Source organism: Cupressus sempervirens, chromosome 4 (assembly GCF_028749045.1).
Source record: "Cupressus sempervirens isolate cs-2001-9-10 chromosome 4, ASM2874904v1, whole genome shotgun sequence".
Lineage (NCBI taxonomy): Eukaryota > Viridiplantae > Streptophyta > Pinopsida > Cupressales > Cupressaceae > Cupressus > Cupressus sempervirens.
The window spans coordinates 197,076,245-197,094,645 of NC_143121.1; the positions used below are offsets into that span (position 1 = coordinate 197,076,245).

Here is an 18,401-nt window from a genome sequence, read left to right on the forward strand (position 1 = left end):
CTTCTAGCAAGACCAATGGATTTAGTACAAACCCCTAATACACACTAAATTCCAACCCTTGAGAGAGGATTGCACTAGACAAAATGGTACTCTGATTCAAAGCTATATCACCCTAGAAAGGCAATGGAAAAGAATTAAGATTATGGAAGGGATGAGGGTTTCTATGGAACTCCAAAATCTTCTTTAGAACTATAGGATCCCACCCACTCTGATTGGAAACTCTTTGGTTTTGAGACTTACCCCCTTAGGAGACTTCATAGTAAAATTTTCTTATCTCTATTCTCTTGGGGAGGACAGGGCCTTGCGGGATTAGAGGAAGGTCTGGCACCCATGGATCCTACCAAAGATAAATTTCTTTTGGTGGATGAAATTACACATGAATATACTCACCATTGACAATCTTCAAAGGAGAGGGTATTGTTGTATTATATGTTACAAAGAAGCATAATCTATCCCACACCTTCTCATCCACTACCCTTTTGCGTCCAAGGTTTGGAAGGGATTTCTTGTGCTATGGGAAGTCTAGTGGTGTGCCAATGAAAAATTACACCAATTTGTTCAATGGGATAGGCTGATAGATCACCCTTATCTTACAAATCTATGAAAAATTATCCCCCTTCATGTCTCATCAAAAATCTAGGAGCATAATAAAAGAACCTTCAGGGACAAAGCCATTACCAGTTTGGTTTTGACCTAATAGATTATTATACTCTTAAATGAATGTAGTGGGATTAGGTGATGGAACTTGATATGAAGTTGGTGTTCGCTTGGGACTTAGGCCCGATGGTGGCATAGTTTTATAACACCAAAGTTAAGGCCAAGTGTAGAACGACATGGCATCACCCTCCTAAAACTTGGATAAAACTTAATTTTGATGGGTTGGTCATGGTTGGTAATGCTATAGTTGGGGATGTCCTCTAGAATAGTATGGGGGAGTTTGTGGTCACTTATATTGGGAACTGTAGAGGAGGTTCAAACAATAAAGTGAAAGCCCTGGCCCTTCTGTGGCAGTTGAGAATTGCGAGAGTTAGAGGAATTCAAAGATTGGCAGTTGAGAGGGGTTCAATGTTGATTATTAGAGTGGTTAAAGGAGAGGGATGTAGTAGTTGGAAGATCAAAATAATAATAGAGGAAATTCACAATTTGATGGAGGGGTGCCAGGATATCCACATGGTCCACATTTATCATGAAGAAAATGGAGTGGCAGATGTGTTGGAAATATTTGGCCATAATACCATGCAAATTGTCAAATGGGAGGATGTCAACCAACTTCCATCATCAACTTAAGTGATCATGTAATGTGAGCATACTTCACACAAGGCAGCATGAGTCATTTCCAAAGGTGGCAAGGTTTTATAAAGCCATGTGGGCGGGAAGGCTAGTGGATTTTTTTTCATAAAGGTGATTTTGGGCAATACTGCATGAGGATTTTATTTTATGATCACCTCATTATGAGGTTTAATTATTTCATGAAAAGGATGAGTGGCATCATTATGTTCAGATGTGGTGAACCCCAAAAACGGGATAACAAGGACACTTTAGCCAAATCCCACTTCAACTACAATTGGCAACAGTTTAATTCAGAGGGAAAGGTACTCATCACACATGCCATAGAGAGTGGTTCCTCATATTTAGGGATGCCTTGTGATCTTATGATGGGTTTTCACTACCTTAACATTTTCAGCTTGAACATGATTTATTTATTCTATCGTCACTGCCATTGTAAGAAGGGGATGTTGGAAAACTTTGAGAAACTGGTTGTCAAGCTTGGTGAAGAAATGGGTGCCAATGACCACACTAAACCAATGGAGATCATGGAGTACATCAGGAAGAGTGAGGCCGCTTGGGTTAATCTTTGGGAAGGAAGCCTACTTCCATTTATGGAAGGTATGGAGAAGCATGACAACACATCTCCGTGCAATTCTTAAATTTCTAGAATGAAAGGAAGGTTAACATCAATGGAACTCCATTTTAAATCATAGAGGAACTAGTTGCTAGGGTTGGTGGGTTTCCCATGGAAGGAAAGAATTGGTATAAGCATGCTAGGATGGTAGATGAAACCAATCTGAGAAAACATTTCAAACCTAATGAGGAGTCAGTTTGCACACGTGGTGGGTTTTCCAAGGAGGATCTTTTGGTGTCCTAGGATGTGATCTGCTATGCCATTATGAGGTATATTACCCTTGAAGATCGGTTCCAAGTGTTGTATTAGTACCATTTCCCCATTCTCATCCATTTCAGAAACCATGATCTGATTTCTTTTACTTACCTTTTTTTGTATTCCATGGAGGATTGTGTCTTAAAGGCTAGGAAAAAGAGAGAAGAGGGCAAACCCTTTTTATATTATCCACTAGGATTTCATGCACAAAATTTACAAACACCGCCTTGCCTTAACCTTGTTTCTTTTAGTCAACCCTTTGGCTACTACTAAACCCCAGATATCCATGGACCCCACCCCTAGCTCCATCATAGAAAAGTCAAGAAAACCCCTACTTCGGAGGTTAAAATTAGCCTTATTGAGTCTGATACTGACATAGGGAAGAGAAAGAAAACCACTCAAAGGGCTAGAATGTCTCCAAATGGATAAATTCAAATCCCCCCCTAAACAGGACTTTAGCTTTGAGTCAACCGAGAGTGAAAATTAAACCCATCAAGAGGAAGAGGCCTCACTAGGACACCAGAAAGAAGGTTGTCTCTAGCCCTACTAGCCCCTCACATGTCTTGGACACCCTGGAAGCTATACCTTCCCCAAACAAAAGTGGGGAGGAGAACATCAACTCCCGTATGCATTTCATTAAACAGTTGGTGTGCAAAGTCTGAACTAAAATTTCTTAGTTCTTGTACCCCACACAATACAAATTACAAGTACCTTACATGGAAATTATGTCAAACACTTGTATGAAAATAGTAATCTAATATATTTACTTGCAATAAGAAGGCATGAACTCAACCACTTAGCACTCAGACATAACTTCACCAAATGATAAATCTTCTTTCTTGAATATTTTAACAAACACTTGGCATGAAACACTGTTATGAGAAATTCATTAAACACTTTCCATAAAATTTATCATTTCTTATTAGTGACCAATTAAAGTGATGGTATAAACATTAATTCCCAAACATGCATCCAACTACTAAGAAAAGCAAAAAAAAATTCGCAGCTATGAATTATTGACAAAAAATGGGCCATAATAATGTCTGATGCAATTTTGTCCTTAGCCATAAATTTAGTATGGAGTTTATGGAATATTGGCATTCAAAACCTACAATAAATTCCTTCTCAAGCTCTAAGGTCATTGAAAATCCCTAATAAATGCAATTGGCTTTCACAAAATGGATACCTTATGAATATATTTAAGAGCAACTCCAATTTGATATTCTGAATCTAGATTTGGTTTCATCACACCACATCGTATGCAAAATCCTCACATAAATCCTAGATGGGGAGGGCATGTTGGACTACTACTAGATGCTTCTATATTATTTGGAAAAGAGTGTGAGTGCGTGAAATAACAGTAAATCATTTTCAATCAAATGTGTGATAAAACCAAACAAATAGACCTTGAAAATAGGCATAAAAATAATTTCCTAAAATCCTATTTTTAGATACCTTTAATCTCTTTAGGCACAAAATCTTTTACCTCTTTGCTTCCCGCAGGCACCATTCCTCCATCACATAGACTCTTATCTTTTCATTCTGATTATATCCAAAGAAAAAACATTGTAATGTAATATTTGGGAACTTTTAGAGGAGAAAAATACCTAACAAATACAACAACAATAATTAATACTTACTATCAATAGCTTTTTAAAAATATATTTTTTGCAAATACAAACTCTAGAGATACCAAATTTTTAATACAGGACACTTGAGCTTAAAGTTCCATATCAATTTTGCTTGCAAGAGAGGTATGATTTTTAATAAAATGTGCAATTCTAGGTACTTTATCTTGTAAAATTTGTGCATAAACAATATAGAAAGTACTATCTTTGGATTTCTACTTTCCATCTATTCTATTTGTTTTTCACTCTATTTAATCTATGCTAATGTAAAATTCCTAGTTGATAGTAAAATTTGCACCCATTTGCCTCCAAGAATAGATAGCTTGACAAAATAGCCTAAGATCTACTAAATACTTCTTCAAAGTATTTTTTATTTTTGTTTACTTTTATCAATTTATAACATATTTCTTTATAGTTCTCCACTATTAATCTATAATTAGGGTGGATTAAATTTTTTTGGTGCATTTTTAGGATTGTTGTTTGACTTGTCTTACTAGACTCCTAAATTTAGCATTAGAAGGTAATAATGATCTTTGAATCACTGCAAGTTATGTAGTATAAAAAATTTAGACCTAATGTGTTGTGAGGTGCTACATTTTTTTTTTACAATATTTTTAAAGAGATCAGGAAAGGGCACTTTATGTTACATCAACCAAATATAGCAGTTTATAAAATAAAAAATCATTTCGAGTTTGATCCACTTGACTTCCAAAGAGTCGTTATGTTTATAGTTTTCTGGTCTAAATAGCCAAAGCCTACTATTTCCATGATATTGTAAGTATATCAACCTTATTTTCCAATAGTATTTAATTTTGAAATAACAACCAGTGAGGCAAGGTTATCTTGATTGTTTCTATTGAAAATAATATCAAGCTTTTTTGTTTGGGAACAATAATAATGAATTGAGCTTCTTATTATTTATAGTCAATGATCCTTGTTGAGATGATCCTATAATAATTTCATTTCTATTTCAAAAATTTGACAATAGTGTTTTGTTTTACCCTTCACTTACATTTTGAACTTGCATTTGGAGCTATACCTACAATATCCATACATTGGTGTTTGGGCAACGAATTTGGATCTATTTAGACAGACAGGTGCACCAAAAAAAAAACTTTTTAGAAATTTGAACTCATGGTAGGTTTATAAAACTAACTACATAATCAAATCTTGGGCCAAGCCTTGTCATCAGATCCTCTATATATGACAAGATTCCCTTGAGGTTAGTATGTTCCTAAATTCCTAGTGTAGAATGTTTTCATTTATTGTTTAAGGCCCTGACGTTTCTTATATTTTATGCAACAATGGTAGCTACAAATACCACGTTGAAGTAGACATTAGGTTGGTATGTTCCTAAATTCCTAGTGTAGAATGTTTTCATTAATTGTTTAAGGCCTTGACATTTCTTATATTTATGCAACAATGGTAGCTACAGATGCCATGTTGAAGTAGACATTAGATTGGTGCCTTAGGTTGGTGCCTTGTTTAGTAGTCGGTTTATAGAAATATTGCATATCAAAGTATTTTCAGTCATGTAAGCATATATGCTACTTTTTATTCTTGAACCATGTGTGGATGAGGATGAATATTTGAGGCACAAATGAGTTTGGATTTTTTTTTCCAAATCTAATTCTGAACTTTATCAAAATTCTATTTTTTTGATATATATCAGGGTTTGGATTCTAAAATCATAAAGCTTTCAATCAATTTGCATTTATCTTCTCTTTTTGACCAGACTTTATCTATCAATTTCTGCAATTTGTCAATTAGTAAATCATGGTATAAATACTAATCATGATATCCTCTCCTATACATATAGCTATATATTGAATCATCTATCTATTCATGGCCATCAGTGATGATTATGATATCTTATCTATGTAATAGGAATTTAGACATTGTGGAGCTCTTAATGTGCTAATAATCAAGAATCTCAACATTATGATTCCAAATGTTTTTACCTTGAACACTGATTACTTTGCATTTGGTGCTAGTATTTCAAAAGTTATCTTGTGTTATATTTAGAGTATCCTGCAAGCACTTGTTGCCATATAATCATATTTTTGTCATAGCTTAAATTCTACATTTCTCGTGAGATTGACTATGGTTCTCTTATTAGTGTTTTTTTGTAAAATATGCAATTTTATTTTAGGGCAATGATTATTCAGGTATTACTTCAGGGTTATGATATTATCTAGTTTTCATTGAATAATTCCTTCAATCCTTTTACCTGCCACCCCTACTAAAATTATCTGCTGCATATCCATCACCACCAAGCAAAAATGCCCCCATGATGTCTTGCAGAACTAGGGAATTGGGATGACTGTGAGATACCTAATGTCTGGAAAGAGGCCATAAAGATTTAGGAAGAGACATTTTATGCATGCAAAAACAAGACTAAATTTGAGTTGTAGAAGTTTAAGGTAATTTTTGCAAAGTTAACTATTGTGAGGGCACACGATGGGATTAGGACCATGTTTTATGGTTGGAATTGGAAGAGTATGAATTTATTTGTGATTTGTAGTCGCAATCATCTGTGTGTAGTAAGACAAGTCATATGAGTTGTCACCTTAGTCACGATAATAGTCAGAAAAGAGAATTGACTAAAGTTGTATAAATTTCTTGTCAAAATATTTTATTCAATGGTTTATGGGCACCTTATAAATTGTCTATGGCTATTTGATCAATAGTTCTTCTGTAGGCCTTATAAATTATCTATGGCTATTTGATCAGTAGTTATTCTGTAATAGTAAATATGATGCAATTTTCTTCTAGTGAAAGAGTCTTTCTAGTTTTACTTTAGGTGTATGGCATTTTCAAGGTTCCACAGGCACATGCAACTTGTGCCCTGCCCTCCCTCCCAATGTTCATAAAGTGTCCTATAGAAGTCATATGTTGGGGATGGTTGATGGATGCCCTGATGTCCCCTTAATGGGCATTTAAATTTAAGAAAAAATAGATTATTTTATACCTGCAAAATGAATCCAAATGCAATGTGTAGTTACTCTTGTGAGGTCATACTTTTTTTTTTTTTGTTAAATTGCATTCATTTGAGCTCTCAAAAAGGATGGCTAAAGGCTTATCTTGTAGCAATTCACTCTCACAAACATCTATGCTTGGTCAGACTGGTCACTGGTCACATGAGCTTCTACATCAGTTACAGGGAAAGACAGAAACAAGAATTCCTCAACTTTTCTTAAACTTCATATCAAAATAATAAATATCATATGAAATGGTTTATGTGCACTATTGAGCTCTAAGTAACACACTGCAAGTTTATATATATATATATATATATATATATATATATATAGCATATCAAGAAGCCAAAAAGGGACATAGTAACATGCTAAAGAAACAACACATAATGATCACCACCAAAAAATAACAACCATTAAGGTTGTTGCAGAAAGTTTAAAAGTATAGTATAATGAACCAAGAGAGCTTTAAGGTATACAAAAAATATCCAACTACTAATAAACTCTAGCTACTTATTTATCTTCATCCTCGCTAGATTCTGAAGTAGTAAACCTCATAGGAGAAGGGATATAATTAAAATTATGCTTTTCATCCTGGCAAGTTTTCTTGAATTGAATGTGCCTTATACACTTATAAATTTGCTCAACTTTAATGAATGTTGAGGAAATGAGAATCAATATAAATATTAATTAGATAAATACAAATATTAATTATTTATTACATTATATTTAAATATTAATATAAATACTCCATGAATCATTTTTTTAAACTTACTTTAATGAACAATAATGAAAACTAATTATTAATAATTATATACTTATAGTATGTGTGTAGGCATCCAACCATTATTACGGTGTTGTCCCCTGTCCTCTATTCCAAAGCACTGTGGAAATACAATTTTCAAAAATTTTATATGAAATTTTATTTTAAATTATTATAAAAGCAAAGGGTATATTATTTTTTTATGTGTAACTGTATGTAAAATGTGCATATGACTCGATATGAAAGTTGTGTTCTAGTGGTTGAAATACTAATTTTTGTAGTGGATGAACATGAATTTCAAGGTATAATTATCTATGAGACCAAATCCCTTGGCTGTCCATAAAATTGATTTATATTCTACTTGATTCACAAAATTTTGTAAAAAATGGTCAGAGAATAGATCACAAACAATAGCTACTATTGAAGGGAGTGAAGAGAATGAGCAAAGGGCAAACAACAACTACAACTGAAGGGAGTGGAGAATGGGCAGAGGGTTGTAGGTTAGGGCATGTACATACATGTTTTTTTAGTATACAAACATTGTGCATGTACATGTTTACATGGCATTTGGCTCAGGATTGAGGATACACTAAATGAATATATGAATGCCATGTAATGGGCATGTTGTATAGATGCGCCAAGAGTTGCACTTGTGCTGCAAACTAGTGCTGATAGGAAGTCATCTTGAAAAGATTAATGCCACAAATTGTGTTTCTCAAATATGATTAGGGTTACACTATTCTTGGATAAGCATGAGGTGATTGTGTGAGAGAAAGGATAATATTGTACCTCCAAGCATGTAAATGCCAACATTGAGCACTTAAATGGAGAGGGTATTGCTAGCTTTTGTCATAGATTTGATTAATATATTTATGTAGTGTTTGGGCTCTCACTCTCACCGTGTGGTTACCAAACAAAAATTGGTTGAGCTTTTTTGGGTGGTTGGGGGAATTAGAGATGACACTTTGATAAATTTTCCAGATGTGTCTTTATAATATTTTTAAAACACTTTTCCTCTGGAATCCTAAATATTGTTGGAGAAAAAAGGCTTGGGTCATTGATGGATGTGATTTTCTACAAAACTAAAAAGTTGAGACCTCATAAATTTTTCCAAACTAATTAATAACAAGATGGGCTGATTTGATACATACTTTGCAAGAAGTTCTAGTTAGATATTCTCACAAACCTTTTCCTTGGGGAGATACGAGATTGCAGGGGTGACCCAAAATACTCGTTCGATTTCTTCTTCTAAAAGCCCACACAGATTGAGTGAGATTGCAGGCAGGGGGGTAGGGTTGTTGATCTCAGATCATGTTGTCCTCAACTATCAAAGAAGAGAGCATTATTAAAATAACAATAGAGTTGTGAGCAGTGGAGAGAAGGGCCATAGAATCTATGTATTTGGCCACCACAATATGTTTGCTTCTCCTGGTAAAGCTTCAACTTCTAGACAATCTTCCCTACTTCTCTTGGTAAAGGTTTTGGGCTAACGTGTCGGGGCAAAGAAGCCACTTATAATCTATAGATATATGAAACCTTGTGATTTTCTCCTTCCTTCTACAAAGTTTCCTACCTTCTCTACACTTCGCATTGTCATGCTAGAGGAGGGCATCAAATCAAATCACCTGTCTTTTGTCAGCCTACCCATAGCACAATGTCAAATGATTTAACATTTCTCAAACTATATTGAAATATTTTCCCTTGTGGAATATGTCAGTCGATCAATAAATTAAGGACTATATAAGTTGTTAGAAAATATAAAGGTTGCTGACAGAAACACTTATATGTAATGAGAGATATATCCCCTAAGTGCTTGTATAGTTTATTGTCATGGAAAACATACAATAGCCAATTATTGTATTTTTATATTTGAAAATAAGTTGTGACTAAGTACATCATCTCTTAACAATTACAGTTAAGAGGCTTCCTCTTTTCTTCCATGCAGGCTAAGCCTAATTAGGGAAAAAAACCTTGCGTGTGGTGTATTTTGACACTACTATGAATCCTAGATTTCTTCTATTACTATTTTTTTTGAGATTGTGACTCATCTATGACCTTGTGTTGGACCTTAAGGAAGGATTACTATTGTATAAATAATGCACTTTCCACATTGTATCATCTTTTCCCTACATGATGACATTAGTGGATGCTAAGTTGAGCTTTGTAGGCATTTATGTTCACACCATGACTTTAAGGTGTCTAAAGTCTAGTTCTAGTCAAGCTGCTGCAAATAAGGAGACAATCACTTATCTTGCTAAAGTTTCTTTCGACACTAAAATAATAATATTGTTTGGCTGGTAGAATAAGCACCTATTCAATACTGATGTTACTTGAAGCCTGTATATAATTCAATGCATGAGGTACTCTAAAATTATTGATTATAATAATATTCCTCTAAAATGGTAGAGAGGGACGATGAACCAACCCTCTCTTGCACAAGCATCTTGTTATGGCCCCAATTTTAGAAAGATTCCTTGTGAGTCCAAGATTGACAAGTTGGATTTAGAGTCTGGATTTCATGGGGGCATGGAGCCAGTGCTTGATTCTTCTTAAAATTCATTTTCCCCCAATTATGAAAAGATATCTAGTGAGCCTGAGTGGACAAGATGGCTCTCAACTCTAGAATCCATACTAGCATGAAAGTAATGCAAAATTTAAAATTGGACCCTTTAAAAGTAAGATGGTACATCCCACAACTCAAAGATCTTCCAATTTGAGAATTCGTTGAAGAGGGAGACCTATGTGTGAAAGTTTTTGCCTCGTATTATAATTAAAAATTTGATGACCACAAAGCATGAATCTAGTAACCCTCCATAGAAGCACTTGAGTTTTAAAAAGGTTTTAATTTTGTATTTAAGAAGGTTTATCCATTTGAGATGATTGAGCGTGAGTGTCGATTGCAAGAAAAAGGAGAACAAAAACAGAAAGAACAGATAAAGAACCAGAGAGAAAAGCCACACCTTGTTTGGAACTATGAACTCTGCAGAAAAGGCACAAAACCCTCTTCGTCTTTTGCACTCATCTCAAAATCCTCTTTTCCAGTTGATGTTTGATTGAGAAATCCCTTCACTTCTGCCGCATTTGAAACCCTCCACTCTCAGCTTAAAACCCTATGTGTCATTTGACGTCTGAGTGAGAAATCCCGTCTCTACTATTGAATTCAAAATCCCCAGTATAATAAAAAATCCTCACTTCCTTTATGTCATGGGATGAAAATCTCATCGCACCGAAGACGCACCCTCAAACTAGAAAAAGCCCGCACACGGAGTCCTCCATCGAAGCGATGAAATACTCACGACTGACATAGAACAATCTTTCAATCCTTCAAGATTGAGCCCTCAAATTGACCATAACTTTCTACTATAACATCACAGAGGTATTATATTTGTAAGCATAAATTGATTTGACTGGAAGAAGAGAAGGGATTGCTAAAATATGTAGACCGCAGTCTAAGTGTCGGTGAAGGATCAAAGGTTTTTCTATGGATATTTAGTATAGAGGTGGGTTCATTCATCTTAAAGTGACTTTAAATTTCTCTCGGGCCTCCTTCACCATACATCTAGTTCTGCCAATTTAACAAATGATTATTATTAGTCCCTGCCAACGGCAGGTAACTTATGCTTTCGTTTAGTCTCCTGAAAATTTTTGAAACACTTATTTGAAATTTTTTTCTACCTTTAACTGTTTTGTAAAGTTTGAACTTTTTAGTATATTTTTTAAAATGAAAAATACTTATTAATCTGAAATCTTATTGGTTCTGGTGAAAAATAGCAATGAAAAAAATCATTTTTGCAATAAAAAAAACAGAATAACAAACAAACAGTCATCTGCTTTCCAAGTCTTCCCATTTTGTATACAATAAATGAACTGACACCTACTTTAATCCTTGGACTACGTGAATACTATCCAATTTTTTTTTAAGAGAATAATATTTTGCCCGCAATGGAATAACCATCTTTAGAAAATAATTTGAAGTTTACAATATTAGTTAATTGTTTGTTTGTTTAATTAATTGGTTAATTTGTTATAGGTTAGTTAAGTTAGTTATAATGTAAATGTATTTAAGATCTAATTGATTTCAATGATTTTTATATTATAAATTTGAATTTGATAATCTCAATTTTTTTAATATTTCTTATATAGATTGTATATTGTATTTATATTTGTTAAATTTTTAGAATTTTTTTAATAATTATTATTTTTCTTCTATAAATACAAGATAGTCAATGTTTTCATTAGATTTTAATAGTTTCATTTTATCATTTCAATTTTCAATTATCAATAAACATTTTCATATACTTGTTTATATCGAAAATTTGTGTCTATCACGTTATTTTTGTCATATACACTATTGCACCATGTTCTACAAAAATTTATAAGAAATTCATTATATGTTATCATGGAATAAATTTAAAGAAAATAGAATTTCCTTTTCTAAATTTGTTAAATTGACATAGCAATATCACAAATTTCACTCGTCGAAAATGTCTCATACTTATCAAATTTCTTACATACACAATTAAAAACCAGTACTAGAAGCATTATTGTTAACACATTCATATTTTTCTTTGACTTTATCGCAATTCTACAACCATTAAGCATTTGGCAGGAACTATGACGCTTTGTGTGTCTTGTTATTAATGTGTGCATTATGTTTCTTAATAAAGGTAAGTCTTACAATGTGTCTTGTTAGATGTATATGCTTAAGAAAAATGTTATGATTATTATTATTCATATGATTATTAATTTATGAGTTATGTTTGAATGTTGAAAAGTTCAATAAAGATAAGTCTTGTAATATTTAAAACAGATTTCAATGTGTCTATATGCTTAAGAATAAAGTATAAAAGATTTATTGTTATGTTAGACAAAAAAATTAATTTAATGGTTCGTTTTGATTTAAAAGAGGTTTCTAATTTCATATACAATTTTGATCTTATATTTATATTAATTAGTAAATTATAATTTATAGTTTATTAATGTTTACTATATTTATTCTATTTATTTATTTATTCTACAATACAATATTAATAACTATATTAGTAGCACTCACAAGACTTTGTAAATATAATTTTAGTGGTTACATATGAAAAATATCTCTATCTCCATGCAGTAAAGATTTGGATAGATTTATCAATTTATTTCAAATAATATATATAATTTAATTTCTACTCTTGTCTCTACCAATAAATAAATAAGTTCTTAACTCAATTAAATATACATAAATTTAAAAACTATAGAAAATATACAAATTTGAATCTCATGAATGTAAACAAATAACAATAATAATATATGTGTTTAATTTAATTTGAGAAATGAAATAAAATTTAATATATTATTATTATTATTATATATATATATTCAATCAAAATTCTATTCTACACTAATTGTAATCAAATAATTTTTTTAATATTTACAATACAACATCTATATGAAATTTGATAGAAAAGGCTACCGAAATAAAAGACTAGTACTAAAAGTATGTTAATTTAATAGTAGTGACAATAATTAAAATATTTTAAATAAATATAGGTCATTTTATAATTAGGAGATATTTTCCACAACAAGTCAAACTATGATATTGTTGCCAAGATTTAACTATGTAGTTTTTGTGTCAAAATCATTGACCCATTTTTCACGAATAGTGACTAACATGAATTAGTCTCTCATGAGAATAAATGGAACACTTAACACTCATTGGATCTATTAATATGATAAAAAAATTCATCAATAATTCATTTAAGCATTTTTTTGGGTGACTAATTATTAGTGACCAATTATTTAATCATTTATCTGATCATTTTTTTAGTCACTTAGCTTTGTCTAACCTTGTGATTTTACCTGATGACCAAAATAGTCATTTTTAAAGTCATTTATACTTATAAATTGCAAAATATTACTATACTTCTATCACTTTTAGTCAAGTGACTAAAATTTGTAGTCTTGGGATTGAAACTTTTAGTTACATAGTAATTTATCTACCAAAATTCTACTATTGATCATCAGTGTTAGTTTTACCATCAAGAATAATAGATCCAATCCCTATAATATGATAGGTTGCATTGTTACCAACTCTGACAATACCTCCATCATGATTTCTAAACTTAACAAATTTGTTCATATCACTAGTCATGTGATGTAAACATCCACTATCAATTATCCAATCTGATTTCTTCTCAACTTGGGTGACTAGAGCTCTCTCTTCTCTAATTTCTCTATCAAGATCATCTTCCTTGATAGCCACAAATCCTAATTCATCATCGCTTTCACTCTGATCTTTTTCATCAAATTTTTCGTCCTTATTAGTGTATAGACAGTTTCTATCCTTATCTTTTCTAGGCTTAAATTTTCCTCTAAACTTTTTCTCTTTTTTAGGACATTTCAATGCATACTGACCATATTCATCAGAACTCCAACATTTAAAGATTTTCTTACCATATTTCTCTCTTCTTCCTAGAAGGGCTATTCCTTCTTCAATCTTTTTATCTTCTTCAAATCTAGTACTATTGGCAAAGTCTCCTCTCACACTTGTACTTCTTGATAGATTAGGTTGAATATTCAAAGCACTGAAAGTTTTCTCAACTCTGGCTAGTTCTCCAGATTGTTATAATTCTACTTCTATAGACTCTAACCTTCAAAGCAACATTTCCTTTGTGAAATCTTGGGTGCAGGACATTACTAGCTGAATCGTCTAAGTTGTCTGCGTGAATGGTGGTGTTAAAATTTTCAAGATCTTCCATATAGCCTAATCATCTTGTTTAGTTCCACTAAGAGACCAAATATCAGCAACAATTTCTGATATTCTACAAACATAAATTCTTATATATTCATCTTCCATCATCTTAACATCTTTAAATGCTCAAATCCAATTTTGTAATCTTGTTCCTTTTGCATGATCGTCATCTTCAAAAGTAACTTCTAATGCTTTCCAAATTTCATGAGAAGTTTGAAATGTCTTTACCTGATTGTTTTCATTTTTTGGAAGAGCTGATAGTGAGGGCTTTTCTAGCTCTTAGGTTACACACAAATAGATCTCTTTTTCCCTCACCGCATTCCTCTAACTTTGATTCTTCAACAATTGCCTTCTTAGCTTTCGTCAAAAGCCAATATCCTAGATCCATGCATAGCAAATGAGTCTTCATCTTTTCCTTCCAACTATTATAGTTGGCCCCATCGAATCTTGGACCATCCTTCTTGAACATATTCTCCATCAATATCCCAAAGCTATTAAGCCTTATCTTCAATGACCTAATGCTCTGATCCTAATTGTTAGAATATGTAGTCCACTAAAATAATCTGAGCGGGTGAATCAGTTATACAACTATCATGCCAATCATTAACTTTAAAAAATATTAACCATACAAGTAATGTTAACTAAAACCACAACAAGATACTCTTACACAATTAATACTAGATATGTTAACTACGGAAACCCTTGATCAAGGGGATAACCCTAGTGGGAATGGTTCCCACAAGATCATGTACTAATATAAATATTCCTTGTTAGAGGTTAGACCCTGTTAGGAGTTTGTTACAACATTTAGTACATATGAATCCCTATCAGGAGACTTTGAATCCCTATTAAGAGATTCCAACCCTGTTAGGAGTTGTGAAATATAGCTGGACCCACTACCCAAAAAACTTCAAGGTTAAGATCAAAGAACCCACTGTCCAAATGATCTCTGTATTATTCCTTGTAGAATAATAGAACTAAAATGTACTTCCTTCCTTTGTCTTTTTCCTGTCAACTAGACTTCTGCTCCTTCAGATCTTGTAACCAAATCTCATAATGCACATTCAATGATCCCTTGGATCGCTTACACACATTCAGTAAGCATTCTTCTACTTCTCACACTGCACACTAATACTTCACATTCCACTTGATCTTCTTCTTATACATACTTAATAAACAAGGAAAAAAACTTTCCTTTATACATTATCTTCATAATAATTCCTTGAGTTAGCCTTGAGGCTTTCCCATTTAATCAAAATAAGATAATTAGTTAATTGCAATAGCATTGTTGGCTCATAATCTATACCAAACATCACACGTGTGAAACCATGTCTTACACACATGCTAGTGTCATAACACAACTATCCTCTATCACTATGTAGCTATGCATCTCAGATGAAAGGTAGTGATAGATCATCAAAACTGTATTTTCCAATGCTCTATTTATTTACCACTTCTAACAAATCAAGTGTAACTTTCATACACCATTGACTTAGACTTAGTCCTCCTAACCATGTCATATGGACAACCTCAAGAACATGTCCTCCACTATGCACCATCTAAAGAATCCTCAACTTCTATGCATCATAAGATTATTGACTACTATTCTTCCAATCTTAATGGAATTACTGCTATGTTGACATCAATGACAAATGCAATCATGAATGGAACATATCAATACTCTCCAATGCTTAGGATATTCCCCCAATGTAGTACATCAACATTCATGCTAACAACTCCTTGAATGTAGTAGCATCAATATTCATGCTAACAATCTCCCCCTTTGTCATTGATGGAAACATAGATGAAAAAAATCTAAGTTCCAAGAATACCAAATAGTACTTTTTTGTTGTTTCTAGTCTCATCTTCTTCTTAGGATTGACAATAGTGTTCATAATAAAAAAAACTCATCATACATATCTCTGCCATAGAGATATTCTTCTTTCTTCTCACATGAATCTTTCTAAATCTCCCTAATAAAGTAGATATTTCCATGGACTCTCCCCATAATAACTTAGGAGATATTTTACATGCCTATTATCCCCCATTGACATCAATGACAAAAGCTTGATTATGTCAATATACCAATTGTTAATGCACATGTTCCAACTCTTCAACCAACTTTAGTATCCAAAGACATTTTTCAATACCAAATACCAAATACTGAGAGTCCTCAATAAGTCAGCTCTCAACAGATAATCCCCCATATAGGAAGCATCAACATTCAATCTAGGCTAACAATAGTTCTCTGATGCACTTACTACATCATCTACTCTAAAGTAGGCTGGGGCATAACCCCAAGCATATCTCTTAGGTACTCAAATGTATCTTTAGGTAAGGGATTCATAAAGATATCTTCAATCTGATCTTTAGTGCTCACATTATCCAATCTAATATCTTTTTCTATTGCCTTCTCTCTCAAGACATGATACTTAATAGATATATGCTTCATCTTAGAATGCAATATAGGATTCTTAGACATACTCCATGTAATTGTGTTATCATGGTATATGATAATAGGTTCTATAAACTCAATCCCAATATTCTTCAACATTTACTTGATCCACATAACTTGATTACAATTATTTGTTGTTGCTACATACTCTACCTCTATTGTACTCTATGTAATGCAATCTTGTTTCTTGCTCATCCAAGAGACCAATCTTCCTCCAAGGTAAAATGTTCCACCACTAGTGCTTTTTCTGTCATCCATACTTCCTACCCAATTGAAATTAGTATGTGCACATAGAGTGAAATCATTTGATCTATCATACCAAATTCCATAGTTAAATGTTCCTTTCAAATATATGAATATCATTTTTACTGCTACATAGTGATACTCTTTAGGATCATCTTGAAACCTAGCTATAATCTCAACTACATTTTCTATATTTGGTTTGGCGTGAGTTAGATATTGCAATCCTCCAATCATGGATCAGTATCTCTTCTACTCAATGGTAGGTTTCTTGTCCTTACTAAATAACTTGTAACTAGTTATCATTAGTGTACCAATAGGTTTACAACTTTCCAATCCAAATCTCTTCAATAAGTCTTTCAAGTACTTAGCTTGTGAAATGAAAATACCATCACTATTTTGCACAATCTACAATCCTAGGAAAACTTCACTTCTATCATACTCATTTCAAATTCATCCTTCATTTTGTCAACAGACTTATCACTTTCCTCATCATTACCTCCAAATATTATGTTATTAGAAAATATTACTATGATAAACAAACCATTATCAACTTCTCTCAAATACATATTACCATCCACCATACCTTTAACAAATCCAAGCTTTGTCAAATACTTATCCAACCTTTCATACCAGGTTCTAGGTGCTTTCTTTAGACCATATAGAGATTTCTTCAGTCTACATATGATCTCTTTTTCTTCTCTTAGAGGGAATCCTTCAGGGTTCTCAATGTATACCTCTTCTTCAAGTTCTCCATTCAAGAATACTAACTTGACATCCATTTAATATTCCTTGAACTTCTTATATGTTACATATGCCAAGAACATTCTTATTGCTTCCATTCTGGCTATAGGGAATATGTCTCATCATAGTCTATGCCTTCTTTATGTGAATAACCTTTTCATACATGTCTGGCTTTGTTTCTCACAACTTCACCTTGTTCATTCATCTTGTTTCTTAATACCCATTTGGTTCCTATCTTATTCTTCTCTTTAGGTCTAGGAAGAAATTCCCATGTCTCATTCTTCACAATCTAATCTAGTTCCTCCTTCATTTCTTGAATCCAATAATCATATTTACATGCTTCATCTACACTCTTCGGTTCAACTTGAGAAATCAGACATAATTCCTCATTAACTATGTTCCTTGTCATCACACCTTTGTCTTTACTTCCAATTATCTGATCTAGAGGGTGATTCTTTGTCATGTTCCTATTGGAGGTAGGAGTTGCCAACTCAACTCTAATCTCATCTCTTTGTTTGGACCTCTCTTCTCCTCTTTTCTCAATAAATAGAACATCATTATGTTGATCATTGTTAGTCTCAAAGAAAACTTCAACATTTTTCCTAACAATTCTAGAATTATCTTCTTCTTTATAAGAATTATAATCTACCATCTTTTCCTTGGTACCAAACTTCTCATCAATCTTTACATTTGTACATTCAA

General features: G+C 32.7%; 1 pseudogene; it reads left to right on the forward strand.

The window, feature by feature from the left end:
* The first annotated feature begins 927 nt into the window (after positions 1–927).
* The window catches only part of LOC149560666 (enolase 1-like), a 57,844-nt pseudogene continuing 40,370 nt past the window's right edge, over positions 928–18,401 (forward strand).